The 21,335-nt window shown below is 37.9% G+C and overlaps 1 long non-coding RNA gene across 1 annotated transcript in view; it reads right to left on the minus strand.

Annotated features, from left to right (window-relative positions):
- Positions 1 to 15,491: 15,491 nt before the first annotated feature.
- Positions 15,492 to 21,335, minus strand: part of LOC137960465 (uncharacterized) — a 33,293-nt gene continuing 27,449 nt past the window's right edge. Inside the window, exons 3-4 of the long non-coding RNA XR_011114167.1 lie at positions 15,950 to 16,892; positions 15,492 to 15,814 (exon numbers count right to left, since the gene is read on the minus strand). This is a non-coding gene — a long non-coding RNA (uncharacterized lncRNA). The remainder of the gene's footprint in view (positions 15,815 to 15,949; positions 16,893 to 21,335) is intronic.

Consider the following 21,335-nt stretch of genomic DNA (forward strand, 5'->3'; position numbering starts at 1 on the left):
TTCTCGCTACATTTTACCTCTATCAAATATGTTCACACCATCTTCAATGATAAAATTGTACTATCTTAGATATTGACACCATTTTAAGGGTTCTAATATGTGTGCATTTAATTTGTGTCTATTCTAGACTTTCCACCCTTTTTTTTTGTTTGAGAAGGTGAAAATTTTGGGCTTTTATTGCTTTAAGAGGTAATCAAATACATAGAAGAGGGAGAGGAAATCCACAAACCTTAAATAGAATAGGAAGAGTTTCCTACAAAGAGAGAAGATCTTTCAATATCCTCTCTAGCGGAAGTATCTGAAATACTATTGCTAGTGCATACCTCCATTGTGCATTTATGTGGGAGAAAATATCAATAATTTCATCAAATATGTAAGAGATCCTCCAAGGAGAGGAAGAGTTTCTCTTCATCTAGCCAATGACATTAAATGAATCCCCTTCTACAATCAATGGTGGTAGAAGTGCTTAAAAAATATCTCAATTCTTTGAAAAAGGCCAGGCTTTTTGCTTTGAATAAGTCACACACACCGAAGGGGCCTTAGAAAAACGAGGAGCATCCGGAAGAGAAATCTTTGATCTATGTACCAATACCAGTTGAGCATGGATTGCCTATAGAACCCTCATCAACATTAAGTTTAAGTCATCCAACTACTGGAGGGGTCTATGAAATGATTCTCTAAGGAGTAGAAATTGTAAAGGTAGAGAATAACTTCTGGTGTTTGCAAATGGAGGTGGGAAATAGGTACAGCCTCCCTTTGGTGGTGGCTGAAGTAAATGTATTGTGAAACAGGCTTTAATCACACTATCTATGCTAATGGACCTCCCTTCAATTAGCTTCTTATGTATCTCCTGCTATAAATGTTAAATATAAGTCTAGAGGTATTTTAGTCATTTCCCATATTTTCATCATTACATTTTTCTCTTATAGTATGACTATTAGATAGAGAATGTCTGATTTTATCTCTAGTAAACTTTCATTCAATTTAGACATGTATTTTAGGAGATATGTAATTTTGAGTATTGAGGGGTATTTTTGTCCTTTTATAATTTTTTACTTAAACCCTGATTATTTTCAAAAAAATAAAAAAAAGCATGAAAGGCCATCTGTCATCATTGCTACTCAAGTTGCATGAGAAACCTTAGGAGATACGTTCACTATAATATAAACACCATATATCGAACCAATCCATCATCATTGCTACTCAAGTTGCAAGAGAAACCTCAAGAAGCATTTAGGTTGTTTAGAGAGATACGTTCACTAGGTGTTGTGAACCTCGATGGGGTTGCCATAATTACATTCTCCAAGCTTGTAGTTATACTGAAAATAAAGATCAAGACATGTCAATCCACGGCCTAGAAATATCGAGAGGTTTAATCTGATACATTTGTAGATAATTCCCTAATCAATATGTATTGTAAATGTCTTGATATTGACTTTGCTTATGAGGTCTTCAACAACAAGCATCACAACAACAATGTCCCTAGAAATTCTCTCCTCTAGATTAGTTCATGATGAGAGGTATGCAGAAGGGTTGCACTTATTAAATTTGATGCACAGAGCGGGGTTTGGGGTAGATGCTGTGACATTAGTGTATCTCCTTCTAGTGTGTCAAAATCTTGGTGAAGCAATTCGGTTCAAATGCATCCTATCTATTGTACTTCAAATGGGGCTTGATATTAGCATACTTGTGTGGTATTCCTTATTGAGTAGATATTCAAAATGTGAAAAGGTTGATTTTTCTTGAAAAATGTTTCAAGAAATTGGGCAAAGGATTTTGATCTCTTGAAGTATAATGATCCAACGCGTGGCCCAATGTGGTATGCATGATGCAGCCATGAGGCTCTTCATAGAGATGATACTATCAGTGGAGAAGCCTAGTTCAGTTACAAATTCAAGCCTTATATAGGCTTGATCAGTCTTAGCTGTAGCGGAAAGGTCAAATTGGTCTCATGCCAGGGTGATCAAAACCATGTTCCTACTTGATGGGGCAATTGGGACTACCATTGGAGATGTATGGCAAATGTGGAGATATAAACTCATCAAGAATAATGTTTGAGGAAATGAATCAAAAGAAAAAAGTAGTATCATGGAGTGTAAAACTATTTTGTTTTTTACTTAAAAAAAATTCTCTCAAAGAATCAAAGAATTCAGAGAGAAAAAAAAAATAGTAAGTGGTGAGGAAATTATGTTGGGTTCATTTGGGATCTCCAACATTTCATCCGTCCCCTTTGCCCTATTTCATCCTCATTTCTTCCCACGAGTGAGAGAAAACTCCATCAAGAAAAGCCCCTCCCCTCCGAAGAGTACGAGAAAACCCCTTCCCTCCAACGAGCACTCCTTCCCTTCGGCGATTTGTAGGTATCTACCTCTCCTTCTCTCCCTTTCTTTGGTCTCTCTTTCCCTTCGTTCATGTTTCAAATGACATTATTTGGTTTACTGATGTTTATTCGTCTATTGAAAAAGTTTAAATGGAAGGATAAAGACAATTGTTCCTCTTATCTTTGTATGTTTTCCTGTTCTGCTTGAAATACAAAAACCGTTTGGTTTTTCTTCAATTGCTTTCAAGTAGTGATACACAACTCCCAAAATAAGTCAGATGATAAATACAATTTTATCTTCAGTTGTTCAATTATTCTTCAATTTGCAAAGATTGATTTTTTATTGTTGCTCTCTCCTTCCATGTTTGTTGGTTTCATCTCTATTCCTCATTTAAATTTCTCAACTTTCATGATTTTTAGACTATGCATCACTGGAAGATTGTTTTCTTCTACACAGGTTCTTGTTCGTGTTTGTGGGGCTCTACATTTCTGTGTGCTGGTCTCTACTTCCATCGAGTAAGTTTTGTCTCGATTCCTCATTTAGATTTCTTTACTTCTCTGATTTTCAATACTTTGAGAAATATTATTTTACTTCTCTATTATTTTGTAAGATTCTCTTATATTGGTTATGGTTTATTAGTCGAGTTTGTCTATCTCCACTTCCATTAGGTAAGCTTTGTCTATGTGCCTCATTTTGGATTTCATTGTTTTTTGAATTTTCAATACTCAAAGAATCATGCCTTTATTTCTCTATTATTTGTGCAAGACTCTATATTTGTTTCTGATTTAAGCTATTTAGACATTCAATACATGTACACTTCTGTGTCCCATTTAGATATCCCTATTTTTGGACTTTGTTATATTTGTTTTTGAGACTAGATGCTTTTGATCTATTTTATATTTTCTAAGAAAATCAAGCAACAACTGAGAACGATTTCTAATAATATGCTATAGACTGCGGTCATTTTGTATTCCTTCCTCCAACCATCTGTCTTGGCCATGAAGAATATCTACTCTTATTATTGATGTTAGTCAAATGAATGTGTTAATGGGCCAAGTTTACAGGGACAGTCCGAGGATGGGTTAAGTTTAAGTTGGGTTTACAAGAGCATGGAGGACAAGGTTGCAGGGATGGTGATCAGGTTGGGGTCAAGTTTTGGCGTTTTGAGTTTTTTCAGGTTTGGGTTTTGGGATCAGGGATCGAGGTCGTGTTCGAGTTTTGAGAAATTGGCACTAGAATGATCGATTAGCATCGAGTGTGTTGGACAAGACTATAAAAACATGATCGATCAACCTTAGTCGATTGATCAATCATCCAGAACATGGCCATATCATGCTATAAGGCATGGTCAATCATCCCATTTGGATTGATTGATCATCCCAATTGAATTGATCGATCAATATTGTTCAATAAAGTGAAATTCACATGCAATGATCGATCATCCCACATGATTGATCAATCAGACAGAATCTTGCTAGTTAGGGACATAAAACATGATCGATCATAGGAAGTTCACCGATCGATCATACTTGCATTGCACAACCAGAAGGAATTTTAATTGATCGATCATCCCTTGGCAATAATTGATAACCTTAACTTTTTAAAACCAGCGATAACATATTGATCAATAAGTCACATCCTAACACAAAAAGAATCGTTATGCTCGATTGATTGATCAATCACTTTAAGTGATCGATCAATCAATAGTCTGGTTTTTTTCAAATGGGCAAAAAATGACTAGTTTAGCTTTGAGAAGTTATAAACACCCCCACCAAACCATACATAGAGAAGTAAATGAGTATATATTTTCAAAACCTTTGAGCATTTATTCTCAAACATGAAAAACTTCTAGAAAGTGTTTTAGAGTGAAAGAGAAAGCCTTAACCTTAAAATTTTCACTACTCTTTCTATTTTTTTCCTTACATTGCATACTAGTCAAGTTCCCTCACTCCACATTGTGAATCTAAGGAAATGAAGATTGGATCTCTCAAGGAATTCTAAAAGCATGAAAAAGCACGACTTAATCAACAAAGTAAACCACTAATACAAATACGAGGAGAAGAAAAAAGAAAAAAATTAAAATAGACTGATAGAGAAGAGGGAGTCAGAAAAGAAGAAAGACAGAGAGGGGTCCAAAGAGCAGATGTGAGAGAGAAGCTTTGAGAGAGAGGGAACAAGACAGACGGTGTGAGAGCTTACAAGAGAGAAGAGTTGATCTACCAGGGAGGAGACTGAGAGTATATTGAGAGGGGAGGGGCCAGGGCTATCAAGGAGACCAACTTCACACCAAATGAGGGTAAGCATAAATAGAATTAATGGGGGTTGAAGATAATTAATCGGTTTGACAAATGATACTCTCAAATACTCTTAAATTGAAACTAAAGTAGAAAGTTTAAATTTTGAAAACATGGCAGCATAAGAAATCTTTGGCAATAAAGGTGTACATCTTCGAATCTGAATATTTACAAAATCTGAATCACTAAATTTTGAATTCGTTCCAAAATTACAAATAAATTATTGATATCCAAATCTGCTATGATAGAACTAAAATTTTCGGATCTTGGATCGAATATGGATAATGACTAGATCCACTAACACTTCTAACACTTTGCTTCATCGAAGAATATTTTTTACATTCACCCTTCTCTCATCTATAAATTGAAGACCACCTTGATCAAAACCATCATAACCTTATTCGCCATTGCCACAATGTACAACCTTTTCTCTCGTTCCTCTCTCGCCTACTCCCTCTTCTCCCTCTCTTATTTACTACTCAAATTTCTACCTAGATCTTACTCTTGAACATTCATTTTAGGATTCCTTAGATTCTCCCTTGATCTCCCATTTATTAAATTCGGATTTTTCAATACAACAGAATACCAGCATGACCTTTGATTCTTCCAATGCGAATATATCTTTAAATATAGATCAAATTGACATAAAATTTTCTCCTTCTAAAAGTAGAATTAAATAACTTTCAGCCAAGTATAATTTAACTTCATAAAATATAATTATCAGAAGATAAATAATCTGATATATTTCGGTCTCTGTCATCTGGCCGAACTAAGTTTTGTTTCTTCTGTTTTTCCAGAATGACCATTGACTCTTCCAAGATCAATATCTCCTTATAAAAATATCATACCAAGAATTAGTTGAATAGGTAAGAAAATAGACTTACATATCTTTCTTTTGATATATAATTCTCCATATAAAGTCTCTTTCTTGATAGCATAAAATACCTCAGAAGTTTATGTTTTCTGCTGTCGCTCGAACCTCTATTTCAATCTGACCTTTGCTACTTCAAATATCGATTTCTCTTTGTAAATAACTCAGAAAATAATTGGTTAAATAGGTAAAAGAATATACTTACAGATATTTCTTTTTATATATATTTCTCCATATAAAGTCTAGTTCTTGATAACAAAAAATACCTCGGAAACAGAAGATTCCTGCTGTTGTTACTCGAACATTTTTTTAATCTGACCTTTGCTCATTAAAATATTGATATCTCTTTGAAGATAACTCTGATTTGAACAAATAGGATTTAATTGGAAAGTAGGCTCAAATATGTTTTCGTCAATATATAATTCGAAATATAAAACCTACTTATAGGGGTAAAAAACTCAAAGAAAACTACGGGTCTAGGGACTGTAAAAAATAACTGCGAACCTAGACTTAGTGTTTAGGGTTTAGAGAAAAGGATCACATTACCTCCATGAGTTGACCAAGTCAACTCACAGAACCTGCTCTGATACCATGTTGAATTTATGGAAAAATGAAATATTTCATTGACATCAATAACTTGTTGTAATCAGAGTACATGAACTTCTATTTATAATAGAGGAAAGTAGTAAAGTCCAATTACAATAAAACTATCCTTGTCCCAATTACACCCTAACTCTAACACTTAAAGTAAGTCCTAACATAATTAGGTAACTCGATATTGATAAAAGACAAATATAACTTAAACTAAAACTTTTCTTGGTCGTGACCCTAAGATAAAGATACTTTTGTGAGTCCTTCTTGATCTTCCAACTCATGTGATAAGGATGTCAACTCTTGGTAATCATTGTGGGTCATACTTCTTATGAGCTTGGGCCCATCCTGTGGGCCTTCATTGGTCATGTGGCCCATCTTATAATGATCTTTCATATGTGGGCCTTCCTTGGTCGTTTGGGCTTGATCTTATCTTCCAACAGCCTCCTTCCTCGGCCAACCACAGTAACCCGCCTCTGTGACTGTTGTATTGCATGGCCCGTGCAACTGGCCAAAGCGAAAACAACCACCTAGAAACCCAACGAAAGCAAGGCCATAGCCGCGGGGGCCACTAGCCCTCCCATCAATCTCCTCACTGACTTTAGAAAGTGTGACACTGAGTTCTCTTGCCACCATTGAGCTCCTATGTTAAGTCCCCAACATTTGCTCGACATTCGAAGCCCATGCCCTCACGGTTCCACTCCTCATCAAGTTCATCTTCAAGGTTTCCAATCAGGAGATGAAGTACGCCATCAGTGCCCTCCTCTTTTGCAACATTTCCCCTCTCTTCTCACATTGTCTTCTACCTCCAATCACTACACCAGCCTCACTATCTCAAGAACCCCTCTTCCCTGGCACTTGCAAACACAAGTTTCCCCAGATCTCAAGACCTTTTCATAGATACGACGACTGTCTATTCCAAATCTAGAACGATAGCGTTCCTGATCAAAACCCATATTTGTTCAAAGAACTGGCACGACCAATGGGTCTTGATAGTTATAACTCTACAGTCACAAGAGGTTCAATGACAATCTGCTCCATCTCATCCCCTCGGGTTGGGTTTTGGGAAACCTGTCCCTGACCTGAAACCCAGTGGGTTTTCTTTTCCGCCTCATCCCCAACGTGTGAGGTGAAACTCAAAATCTAAACCTGAGGTTTTTGGTCGGGTGTGGAATTGGCACTACCCAGTGTCGTGCAAGCATTTAGAACTTTATTTCTTCTTCCAAGGCAAGCCTTGTTATCCTTCAAGAGACAAAGGTCACTTCATTAGCTCATACAACTGTTCAGGACATCTGGTTGTTTCGTGATTTTGAGTGGCTGCAGCTTGACGCTATTGGCTCCTTTGGTGGTATCCTTCTTATCTAGGACACTAAAGTTCTTAATGTTTCTGATTATGTTCAGGGGACTTTCTCCATCGGTACCAAGGTCCTTGACAGATGTACGAGAAGCAGTTGGTGTCTTTTCAGAGTTTATGGTCCGACCTATTTTCATGACCATCAGTTCTTCTTGGAGGATCTTCTTAGTATTTGTTAGCATTGGCAACTCCATCTCCTTCTTTTGGGAGACTTTAATGCCACTGGATACTGGCATGAGAAGACCTCCCCCCACCCGTCCAATCAATACCTCTATGTGGCAGTTTGCTAATTTCATCAGTACTTCTGATCTTGATGAAATTGCTCTCACTGGGAAGTCCTTGACTAGGTCTAATGGTCGCCATCTACCACTTTTAACTAAATTGGTTTGTTTCCTAGCTAATGAAGAATGGATGCAACTTTATGACAATGTGACTGGTAGAGTTCTTGGGTGCACGCTCACTGATCACTAGCTCATCATGGTCAACACTCATTTCGGTCATTAGGGCCCCTCCCCATTCATTTTGTCAACTCATGGCTTAGTGACAGTAGCTTTCCACATTGATTTCAAATGGTTGGAGTGACTTCAATGTTCATGGGCCTCATGGCTGGCACGTCCCTCAAAAGCTTAAGGTTCTTAAACAGCATCTCAAATTCTTGGGGAGTGCTGGTCTCAGTAAATTGATGAAAAGAGCTCTCCTCAACCAACTTGCTACCCTAGACACAACCGAGGAAACCTAGTGTCTCTCTTCCAGTGAGTTGACCCATTGTTTTTCCATTCAAAACCAACTTCAAACTTTTGCTCACAATGAGTTCATCCAGTGGAAACAACTGGCTCATTTTCGGTGTCTCTTTGAGGGGGACGCCAACACAGTTTTTGCATGTTGTGGCCTATGCCAAGCATCGGGCTAATCGGATTACGTCTCTTTGTGTGATCGGTGAGGCAACCTCTTTCTTTGCATATGTCTACACTAAACTTGCCACTTGAGGCCTCTTATCTAGAATGTTCACCTTAAGAGATTTCTGTAAGTGGTCGCCAGTCTGATCGAGCTCTCTTTCTCAATGCATGAAATTGAAAAGGCTACCCTAAGACTACCTTGTGATCGTGCACCCAATTCTGATAGTTATAATGGCAAGTCTATCACCACTAATGGCCTACCATTCAAGAAGATGTTGTTGTCAAGGTTCATGACTTCTACTCTTGAGGGATTAAGTACCATAGCATTAGGGCCTCATTCATTGCCCTCATCCCAAAAAAATATAATGTTGAGTAACCCTCAGACTTCCGGCCAATAAGTCTCACCACAAACACTTCCAAGATCCTCGCAAGACTATTTGCCAACCGGTTTATAGTTGTCCTACCCTTGGACATTCATCACAAGCAAAGAGATTTCATTAAGGGCTGAAACATCCTCAACTTTGCCATATCGAGCCATGAGCTTCTTCACTATTTCAAGACGATGAAGCTCCCTTGGTTTGTCCTTAAATTGGATTATAAAAAGGCATTCGATAGGGTCAACTAGAGGCTTCTCGATCACCTCCTCACCACAATGGGTTGGTGCTAATTGCCTCTAGTCTTGTAACAGGTGCATATGTTACCTCAAAGTCTATTCCTTCTTGGTTAAATTTTTTGGCAACTAACATACCTTTTTTTTCTTACAATCTTGTTTTCTTTATTTGCTTTGTTCCTAAAAACTCATTTAGTTCCTATCACTTGTTGATCTTGGGATCTAGGTACTGAAGTCCAAACTAGGTTTCTTTCAAATTGATTTAGTTCCTCTTGCATTGTCATTTATCCTGAAATCATCCTTTTCGGCTCCGACAATGCATTTGGGGCCTAACTGAGAAAAGAAGACACTATTTGCTATATCTTCATGAGTTGTCCTTCTAGTTGAAATATTCTTTTGGTTCACCAATTATTTGGTCTAAAGGGTGATCAACCATGAACCTATAGTTCTTTGACTCAGTAAGAGGTTCCTCTTGGGTAACCGTGTCTTTTGGGTTCTCTTCAAGATTTTGGTCTTGAGGTTGGGAACCCGTTGATGGATCAAGAGTGGCTTCCACTTCATCAAATACAACATGTACCAACTCCATGACTCTCAGAGATATTTTTTTATAAAATCTATAAGTTTTGCTATGAGATGAATAAACTAGGAATATTCCTATATTGGTCATAGAGTCAAATTTCCCTAATTTCTCCTTTGGTTCTCTTAAGATGTATCTTTTGCATCCAAAGGTTCTAAAGTAGTTTATATTGGGAAGGGTGCCCGTATACAACTCATATGGATTTTGTTGTGAATGGGCATGATACTTGCACAATTTACAATGTAGCAAGCTATATTTACATCTTCAACCCAAAATTTATGAGGCAAGTCATATGCATGTAAAATAATTATTGTCATTTCAATTAGTGTCATATTCTTTTTCTTAACAACACCATTTTGTTGAGTTCTGAGGAGCCAAAAAAGGTATGGTTTATACCTTGTCGAGTAGAAGAGTCCTTGAAGTAAGAAATCTCAAATTCTCCTCCATGGTGACTCATAATTTTAACCATGCCACAACCTTGTCCTTTTTTATTTTTTCACATAATTTCACAAAGGCTGACAATTCATCATCCTTGTTTGTTAGGAAATCTATCCATGTGAATCTAGAATAATCATCCACAACCACTAGGGTGAGACGCTATCTGCTTAAAACTTTGTTAAGAATTAGATGCCCTAATTCCAAACTAACGAGAGTAATAATAATAATCGTGGAAGAAAGAAAAGCAAGCAACTAAAAATAACAACAAGATTTATATAGGTTCGCCTCAAGGTGAGATTACGTCATGTCATCCGCTATTGCAATAATCTATTATAAAGGTGAAATACTTCACAAGAAAAATCGAACACACTTACAGGTGTTTTCTCTTATCTCTCTCTAGTTAAACTCCAGCTCCTTTTCGGTGATGATAATACTCATCAAGGTGATAAAACCCAAACGATGGCACCCCCATATATAAAGAAAAAATTAGGGAACCCCGATTACAAGTGTGAAATCCCCATACCCCCCTTAATGACACAACAGTCAATATATCAAGGTCGAAATTAACAATCTCTCACTTGGAGACTGATCCATTATTAATATCTCCTCTACAACGGCAATAACTTTTCAATCCTTAGAGATAAGTCCAAATGAAGTTGCACACAACTTCAGTTTCTCAATCATAACAGTCTTTGTCAACATATCAGATGGATTCTAACTACGTTGAATCTTCACAAGTTTAAGACTTCATCCTTCAAAGCCAAGTTAATGAAGTGATAAAACATTTGTATGTGTTTTGTTCTGGCATGATAAACAGGATTCTTTGCTAAATGAATAGGACTCTGACTGTCACAATACAACACATTCTTTCCATGCTTGAGACCTAATTCTTCTCAGAAGGACTGCAGCCATACCATCTCTTTGCTGGCTTCAGTCATGACGACATATTCTACCGTAGTAGTGGAAAGAGCAACTATCTTTTGCAACTTAGAGACCCAACTCACTGTTGTACCACCCAATGTGTATACATATCCAGTGGTACTCTTCCTGCCATCAATGTCTCCAGCTGTCAGCATCTACATAACCCTGTAATCCCAAGTCTGACTTTCTAAAACAAAAGGTTGAGTCTGCGGTGCCTCTCAAATACCTAAGAATCCACTTCACTACTTCCCAATGTTGCTTACCCGGATTATGTTATGGTCCTAGGGTTAAGTACTTATGTCTTCCGCTCCTTACAGGCCGGTCTTTTGGGTAGTATTAGCTAGATGTGTAGCAAATCAGAGGTTGTTTGACGCACCTCTTTCAGGGCATGAGCCTGGTTGTCTGTCCTCTGCCTAGTATCTTCCACGAACTGTCTCAAATCGTCAAGGGAAGAGGAATCCCCAAGGGTGGACCTGTCTGATACCAAATGTTAAGCGTCTAGCCAATACTACCCAAAAGACCGGTCTGTTAGGAGCGGAAGGCATAGGTACTTAACCCAGGACCCTAACAGATTACTCATATATCTACTCATAACTCCCACTACATGAGCTATGTCAGGCCTAATGCACACCATGGCATACATGAGACTGCCAATAGCAGAAGCATAAGGCACATTGGCCATGTTGGCTCCCTCCTGTTCTGTAGAAGGTAACTGCTCCTTAGATAGCATAAAGTAACTGGCCAAAGGAGTACTCACTGGTTTTGCATTATTCATATTGAATCTACTCAACACCTTCTTCACATATTCTTCTTATGACAGTTTCAAGACATCAATGTCCCTAGTAATCCTCATCCCAACGATTTGTTTTGCACTACTTAAATCCTTCATTGCAAACTTCTTAAGACAACTCCCTTTTCAATTTTTCTATTTCTTGTTTACAAGCACTTGCTATCAACATGTCATCAACATATAGCAGTAGAATGGTATAGGAGTCATCAAACTTCTTCACATAACAACAATTATCTGCCTAACACCTCAAAAAAACCATTATTACTCATAAATGTGTCAAACTTCTAATACCAATGTTTTGGAGTTTGTGACCATACTAGCTCTTTTAAAGTTTGCACACCATTTTCTCTTTTCCTTGTGCTTTGAAACCATGTGACTGCATCATGTAAATTTCTTTCTCCAAATCACCATGAAGAAAGGTTGTCTTTACATCCAACTGCTCTCTAAATGCAAGTCTTAATTTGCCACTAATCCAAGCATTGTTCTAATAGTAATCAATTTCACTACTAGAGAGAAATCTGAGTGTAGTCAATGCCTTATTTTGTTTAAAGCCTTTTACAACTAGTCTTGCCTTGTACCGTTTGCTGCCATCATGTTCGTTTTTTATTCGGTACACCCATTTATTCTACAAGGCCTTCTTCCCTTTTGATAATTCAATAAGTTGCCATGTCTGATTGGATAGCAGTGAATCCATCTCGTCCTTCATGGCCAACTCCCACTTGGTTGATTAATCAACTTGCACGGCTTCCTGATAACTCTTTGGTTCACCTTTATCAGTCAACAAAATATACTTCAGTGTAGAGAAGTACCTTTGTGGTGGTCTGCTAGTTTTGGCAGATCTCCTGAGTTCAATCACAAGAATGTCCTGATTTACTTCTGGGTGTATATTTTTCTGGTCTTCTTGAACGATATTCTCCATCTCAATAACTGGAAGATCTCTCGACTGAATCACTTTAGAATTCTTGGCTTCATCACTTGTACTCTTAAACTCTATTCTCAACCTATCTTTATACATGGCACGTTCACTGAAGATCATGTCCTCGCTCCTTATAACCTTACGACTTTGGTCATCCTAGAAGCAATAACCAAAATCGATACCACCATAGCCAATAAAGAAACATATTTTAAATTTAGCATCAAGTTTATTTCAAGCAACAGAATCAATATGAATATAAGAAACACAACCAAAAACATGCAAGCAAGAGACCTCTTGTGGTATTCTACAATCCAATGGTGTTGAGGAACCTTTGTTGATCAAATAGCCAACGGTACTAATAGCCTCAAACCAAAACATCTTTAGCAATCCTAAATGTAATCTCATGCTCCTAGCATTTTGTTCATCCTCTCAGCCACACCATTCTGTTGAGGTTTTCCAAAAATGATTTTCTTCATCTTGATTCCTTTATCAACACAATACCGCTTGAAATCATCATCTATGTATACTCCCCCATTATCTGACTACAAACATTTCACCTTCAAATTTGTCTCATTATCAACCATTGTTCTCCATCTCTTGAAGGTATCAAAGACATTAGATTCTTTTTTTAGGAAATAAACTCGATACCTTTTTTGCTTGCATCATCAATAAATGTCACATAGTAGTTAGAACCACCAAAGGAAGTAACAGTTGAAGGCCCCCACACATCTGTGTGAACCAACTCCAATTTTGTTGTTTTTTGCTCCTTTCCAACCTTGGAAAAGTTAACCCTTTTCTGCTTGCTGAAAATACAACCTTCACATAAACTGTTATTATAGTTTTCAACCCTGGTAGCTTCCCTTTAATCTGTGACACTTTCATTCTCTTCTCACTCATGTGACCGAGCCTATAATGCCACAAGTAAGAATCAATAACAACATCAGCAACTACAAATATGTCTCTACAACTGGAAGTGATGTAAAGAGTTCCAATTTTAACTCTTCGTACAACAACCATGGCTCCATTAGTGACTTTCCAGGCAACACCATTAAAAGTCACATTATGACCTTTATCATCAAGTTGAGATCAAATTACGCATCAATTTTGGCATGTTTCACCATGTGAATTTTCCACACTATCCCATTTGATATCCTCAAACTAACATTACCAATACCGACAATATCCAAAAATTCTCCATCAGCAAGATACACCTACCCATGATCTCCAGCAACATAATTCTCCATGATCTCACGATGTGCAGTGGTGTAAAAACAAACTCCTAAATCTAACACCAAAGAGTCAATAGGGTTATCAACCAACAAGAGTAAAGAATCTTGTACTTCTTCAGTCACCACATTTCCAGCATCTTTTTCTTTTCATCCTTCTTCGATGTTCTGCAGTTTTTCTTTATATAACCTGACTTACCACAATTCTAGTACTCCACATTCCTTCCGAATTTGGATTTGTTTCTTCCATTCCTTCACTTCCCTCTATCATTGCCCTTGTTGAAATTCCTCGTGAAGTTTTTGCCCCTAGTATCGACACTTAGTGCAGAATTAGATGTCAACGATTCCCCGGAGTCTTTTCTACGAACTTCCTCCGCAAGAATGGTATCCCGAACATCATTAAAGATCAACTTCTCATTGCCTATAAAGTTGTTGACCGCAACCCTCATAGGCTTCCAACAATTTGGTAGAGGCGCCAAAAACATTAAAGCACAAACCTCATCATCAAATTTAATTTGAAAATATGTCAATTGATTGACAATCGTGCCAAACTCATTCAAATGTGATGTTTCTATTATCTTTAAATTGAAGAGTTTTTTCATGAGATGTACCTTCTTATTTGCAGAAGGCTTCTCATACATGTTGGACAGAATTTTCATCATCCCCACTGTGGTTTTCTCCAATGCCACGTTGTGAACAACATTCTTCAACAGTGTTATCCGGACTACTCCCAACATCTGTCTATCAAGGAGATTTCATTCATCATTTTTCATACTTTTTTGTTTCATATCTAGAAGTGGTACATGCAGCTTTTTACTATAGAGATGATCTTCGATATGCATCCTCCCGAATGCAAAATTCATACCATCAAACTTGTTGATTCCAAGTATCGATCATTCTCTACCAACTATTGCTCTCAATCACAAACCAAAGCTCTAATACCACTTGTTAGGAATTAGTTGCCCTAATTCCAAACTAACGAGAGTAGTAATAATAATCGCGAAAGCAGGAAAAACAAGCAACAACAAAATAAAAACAAGATTTATACAGGTTCGCCTCAAGGTGAGACTAAATCCTGTCTTCCGCCGCAAAAATAATCCACTATAAAGATGAAATAGTTTACAAGAGAAATCACACACATTTATATGTGTTTTCTCTAACCTATCTCGGGTTACAACTCCAACTTCTTTTCGGTGATGATAATACTCGTCAAAGTAATAAAACCCTACCGACAACGCCAATAGAAAATTAGGGCAATCGGATTACAAGTGTGAAATCCCCACACTACCCTTAATAACACAACAGTCAATATATCAAGGTCGATCATTGCCAGAGGGTAAGATGTTAATTAGTCTCCACAACTTATCAAGCTTAAGGTACGGGTTGGTCCACATAAATCCATGTGGATTAGTTGAAGAAATCGAATGGTAAAGACTTAAACAAGTTTCTTCAAACTGAGTAGCTCTAATAAGTCGATGTTTATTCTTAGAAGGGTAACTGGATGTATTATTCGTATTGTCTCCATAGATTATATTGTTCTCTCAAGTGATGATTATAAGACATTGCTAACATAAAGAATCATCTTGGATAGTACTGTCAAACATAATTAGGACCATTCTGATATTTCATACAACACAGGTCTTAATTCTATCTATATACAGAAGATTTTGTAAATTTGCCCAGAGCCTCGATAGAGCCACCAACAGTCCTAGTGAATAACAGGACATCAAAATCCATTCTAGCCATATTTACTCAGAAGAAATATTTTCAGTTTACCCTTCAAAGACTAGTTGTTTCTTTTCCTGCAACCTTAGAATTGTGATTTCAATCACAAACTATCCTAAGGACCCACAAAAAGAATGAAAATGCTACCTGAAGAGAAGGACGAGCACTAATAAAAACAAAAAGCCTAGACATAACCTCGTGGGCTTATACTGTCCTATTCTGTGAATTTGATCTTGAGCTTGTTGCTCCACTGCTGGATTCCACCTAGGGTCCATTAAGAAGACCTGTTATCAACTCCAAATTACAACAAAATCACTAAAATGAACTTATGACAAGTGCAAATGATATAAAACAGTAAGGGGGCACATTTGTGGAGTGGTAACATTAATAGGACAGACATCAGTAGCTAAATTGCTCACATTAATTCAGGGCCACGCCACCAGCTTTGAAGCTCATAAGAAAGATTTTTCAGTCTGGATCATCAGTTTTTTTTTTGAAAAAGATGAGAATCAGTCTGGATCATCAGTGAATCTCTTGCAGCCATAGTCATACTCCCAACTAATTGGACACACACTTCACACCAGACTACATGAAGTCAATTCACTAATGAGGTCAATCCACGTAGCAAACAACATAAATATGAAAGTTTTCACACGACCAGTAACATCAATAACAACTTGAACCTTTTGAAGGGAGTAGTTAATCAAATCCATGAATGAAGTGAACTGACTGCACATTCCTTTTGCAGTACCATCACTTTCAACCATGAATCTGATCTCCTCCCTCTGCACAAAACTTAACAATACATGATTGATGGGAAGAAATGAATTAATTGAAACAAAAATATGGAGAGACTAGAGTCGAATGACCAGAGAAAATGTCCATTAAAGTACTTGGAGAAATAGCTTTCAAGATACAATAGTTACCAGAGCTTCAATCTTTGTGCTAGTATGAAAATCTTCAAGACAAATTTTGTTTAGGATACTTGAACATTTAAAACCCTTAACGGTCAAATCACCTTGTTCTGGACTCTTCTTTGCAGTGAAATCAACAGTTAAGAGGCTTTGAACATGAAGGACAAGCAACCTGTCTTACAGAAACAATGCTCACATGCAGTGACCTGAGGTAAGTAAGATAAATAGAAGAACCAAGTTGGTCAAAAGAGAAGAGCTGATAACTTTGGCAATCTTGTTCTTGCACAGAAGCAAGAGTAAGAAAATGTTACAACATGATTTTTCTCACTACAGGATCCTCTGCTTCCTCATGGCAAATCCCACAATCCAGTGTTTGTAGAACATTGGACTTAGCAGTATTCATATTTGCAGTTTTAGAATAGATAATAAGGTATGGACAATCAACAGCCTGGGGAAAGTAAGTAAGGTTAATCAGTACCATTTAACAAAATTTGTTAAAAACATGAATGAATTGGATAGACAGATTAAGGAGCGACTCCAAATTATCCAAAATTCAGTTAAAAGAACCTCCACGAAACCCTTCTCTTTCATTTTATCAGCTTTACATCGTTGATAAGAAAGACAATTTTTTTCTTATTTTTGTTAGAGTACTAAGCTATGATCTAAGTCTCGATGAACTTAATAGCAAAGAACTTCCAGAATGAAAAGGGAGATGCACGCAACCTCCTTGTATGATGAAAAAAGAAGACCCACCCATTCAATGAAAGAGACTATATACTTGCTAAGAGAGCAGCATGTGTGTATGTGTATATGTGTGTGTGTGTGTGTGTGTGTGTGTGTGTGTGTGTGTATATGTGTGTGTGTATGTGTGTGTGTGTGGGTGGGTGGGTGGGTGGGTGGGGGGGGGGGGGGGGCGCGCAGTGGAGTACACTGTAAATAATACACCATATTAGTGCTGTTAGCACTGATTCTAGGAGTATCTCGTTCTTCAAAGTGCACACCTACTTTCCCAGTTATATGTGAATGGCAACCTTTTTTAACTAATGGAGTTGATATTTTGCAATTTATGAACATTTCTAAGAGATCATGGCCGGGATCCTAAACTTGGATTCAACAGGATGATGAATTCAAAGATACAGCCAAAAAACCAGGTTCATTTTTCACACGGATGAATCCAGTAAATTTAGGAAAAGGCTTACAAGACTTTCTAGAATTTATTCCAAAAACATCTAATTCTATTTCCACTAAGTGCCCTTTCTCTTCCGTCCATGAAGACAAAATGTACAACTGGTGTCAGCAGTTCATTTCAGAAGAAAGGACTCACTGAACTGGGATCATTAACTAATGTAGAGTTTGGATCTAGCTTCATCCCCAAATAACCAGCCACTTAGGAGGTGATTATCCAACCTTATAAACCAACAAAATCTCAAGCCATTTTAGAAGTGGGAATTTTACTCACACTAACAGCCCTCATCACATCCACGCCCAATAGAACATGCAGGCAGATAAGCCTGTGGAATGAATTTGGCACACAACAGACAGACAAATTAGGTTGGGCTTAGACCTACCTCTGATAAAGTTTAGGCCCTGTTTATTCCAAATCACAAGCCAAATGTCTATTCTCCAACCTTATAAATCAACAAAACCCCAAGCCTTGTTAAGAAGTGGGAGTTTTTACCCACATTAACAACTGCAATAATAGAAATAATAGAAAGAGCTACATTTTTGTATATCTCCCAGCTTTTGTTTCTATCATGAGACTTATGCAACCAATTGGATCATATACAGATATTCTTTCAACATCCTGCATGTCATTGAAAGGATTTTAGACAAACCACTAAAGAACAAAGTTCAAGGTCTTTCAAAAAATTAATTCCAATTTGAGGAGCAGATAACAAGCTATCAACTTAGGATCCACTTCAAATAGTGCTTCTGTGAAAAAAGATCAAATTTCATTTCATTTTGTATACATTGCTCAATGGGAAACATAGGCCGGTTAACTCAAAAAAAAAAAAAGAAGGCCTGTTTCAACAGAACCTAAACTACCAATTGTTTATCCAAAACCCACAAGCTTGTTTAAGACTTGTTCTTTTGAGGATAATGAGATTTTCTAGACTTGTTAGAAGTTATTATTCCGAATTAATTTGGTTTTCTATATTTTCTAGGAAAGTCTTTTCTTATCGAAAGTGAATTCCAATGGTTTAAGGGGAGTAAAGACATGATTTAATTTTTACTAATGTTTAAGTTATAAATTGTTGGAATATATGATGTAATTATGGCACTAATGTATTTTTTTTTTAAGAAGATGTATTGATTAAACGAAAGAGAATTACAAAATTTGAGGGAGCACGTCCCTTACAACCAGTGATTGTAGGGTAGCTCCCTGCCTGGCAAACACATCAGCCGCCGAATTTGCGGATCTCAAAATGTGAGACCAAATACAAAGAACAATTGAGGTAATATCTAAAATTTCTTTAAATGTATCCCAATGCCTCCACGGAGGAGAAGATGCGTTCTCACACCAAACCTATCACCACTTTGGAGTCACCTTCAATGTGGAGAGGCCCCCTACATTTATCTCTGAAGATACGAAGACCGGAGAGCCCGTGCAATTCAGCAGACGTAGAGTCTAATTTACCAAGGGGTCCAGCATAAGTGAAGAGCTGATTACCGGAATGGTTTGAAATAACTCCTCCAAAACCAGAAATACCAGGGTTGCCAAGAGACGAACCGTCAAAATTTAACTTTAGGAAACCAGGATCAGGAGGAGACCATTCTTTCATGACCGGAGGTTTTTTCTCAATGTGCATCAATGTCAAGTTTCTCCAATTTTCACGAATGGAGGAACCCAGATAAGGAGAGAAAGCTTTCTTGGTTAATAGCCAAGTTGATATTTGCCCAACCACTGTCCGCAACTCGGTTTAAAGATTCACTTTTTGCATCAAAACGTCTTCTATTTCGCTCATTCCAAAGACCCCACGGGATAAAACTAGCACATGTAGAGAGCATCATCTTTCCAAGACTAGGCATAGGGGTACCCATGAGAGATTTACTGAACGAAAGCATATCAGCCGCCATGCAGAACTGAAAACCAAACTTTCCAAGAATGCTGATCCACACCTTCCAAGAAAAGTTGCAATGGAGAAGAATATGGCTAGTAGTTTCATTTTCTGAGTTGCAGAATGGACATATGGGATCCACTGAGGGATGACCTCTTCTTCTCAATACGGCTGCCGAGAGAATTTTACCTTGATAGGCACTCCACATGAAGAACTTTACCTTTGGAGGGGCACATAAATGCCATACAAATTTGATTTCATTCACCCTCCAAGCCGAGTTACCGCTGTTTAAAAAGCCATATGCTGATGAGACCGTGAAGGAGACCTTTTTGTCTGACCACCAAATGAGCTTGTCAGCCTCCAATGGGCAAATTTTAAATGAAGCAACAAGGTCCACCAATCGACTAGCCTCCAGAGCCTCACTATCCGAGAGACCTCTTCTAGGAATTTAGGAAGCAGAAGGTATAATGCCCTCCATATTGGGGAGAGGGCTCTACGATTCCCACCAGACATCCACCAGTGAGGATCCCCACCCACCTTTGTGAGGACCATTTCCTTCCAAAGATTTGAGGAGTGATTATAAAACTTCCATAGCCATTTCAGCAACAAAGCTTGATTCATTTCCCTAGTTTTTCGGATTCCCAGGCCACCCATATTCTTTGGCATGCATACTTCATCCCAGCTAACCAGATGGTACTTGAAAGCATCACTCGATCCCCTCCATAGGAAACATCTTTTTAGCCTATCCATAATCTTACAAATTGCAACAGGGCTAGACATGAAAGATAGGGCATAATTGGGAATACCGGCTATGCAGGACTTGAGAAGGATGAGTCTCCCCGCTTTACTAAGAAGACGTCCCTTCCATGATGCCAGACGAGATTCCATTTTTTCCACCACCGGATTCCAAAGCCTCTTGCAAATACGACTATTGAAAAAAGGCAAACCAAGATATGTTCCAAGTAGTGACTTATTGTGCATCCGAATATACTTGCCATGTCACTGAGAAACTCAGGGTTAAAACATTGAAGCCCATTAAAGAAGTTTTTCCCCAATTTACTTTTTGACTAGAGGCCACTTCAAAAAGACCCAACATAACTTTAATCTTTCGAGCACAATCAGTGGTGCCGACTCCGAAAATTATGGTATCATCTGCATACTGGAGGATGGGAATATTATAAGCTGAACTGGAGCTAGTAGGGTGGAGCCACCCAAGATTACCTGCCGAGTAGAACATAGCAGATAGAAATTCACCAATCATATTGAATAAAAGCGGGGATAGGGGATCTCCCTGCTTAATACCTCTGGTCCCTTTGAAATAACCACATATGGAGCCATTGATGAGGAGCGAGTATGAAGCCGAGCCCACACAACTTCTTATCCAGAATCTCCATCTATTGCCAAAACCCATCTTTTCCATGATCTCATCTAACAGGATCCAATTAACTCTGTCAAAAGCCTTTTCAAGATCTAACTTTAGGGCAATTCTAGGATCCTTGTTGCGCTAAAAATGATCAATAAGTTCGTGAGCAGCCATAGTAGAGTCCAGAATCTCCCTTCCCTTCAAAAAATCCCCTTGCCATTTGTGAATAACCAATGGAAGAAGAGCTTTGAGACGGTGCGCCAAGATTCTGGCTATTATCTTATAAGCACTAGAGATGAGATTGATAGGCCTGAAATCCTCTGGTTTCTCCACACTTTGCTTCTGCGGGACCAATGCAATAAAAGAAGCACCAATACTATGAAACGTGATCCCATTGTTGTAAAATCCATTAACCATGGCTATGATATACCCCTTGAGACGAAGCCAAAAACTTTTTAAGAAAACCCCA

The sequence above is a fragment of the Aristolochia californica genome, unplaced genomic scaffold, assembly GCF_029961685.1.
Source record: "Aristolochia californica isolate CCGP_79_NKW_82.1479 unplaced genomic scaffold, dmAriCali1.0.hap1 SCAF_3, whole genome shotgun sequence".
Lineage (NCBI taxonomy): Eukaryota > Viridiplantae > Streptophyta > Magnoliopsida > Piperales > Aristolochiaceae > Aristolochia > Aristolochia californica.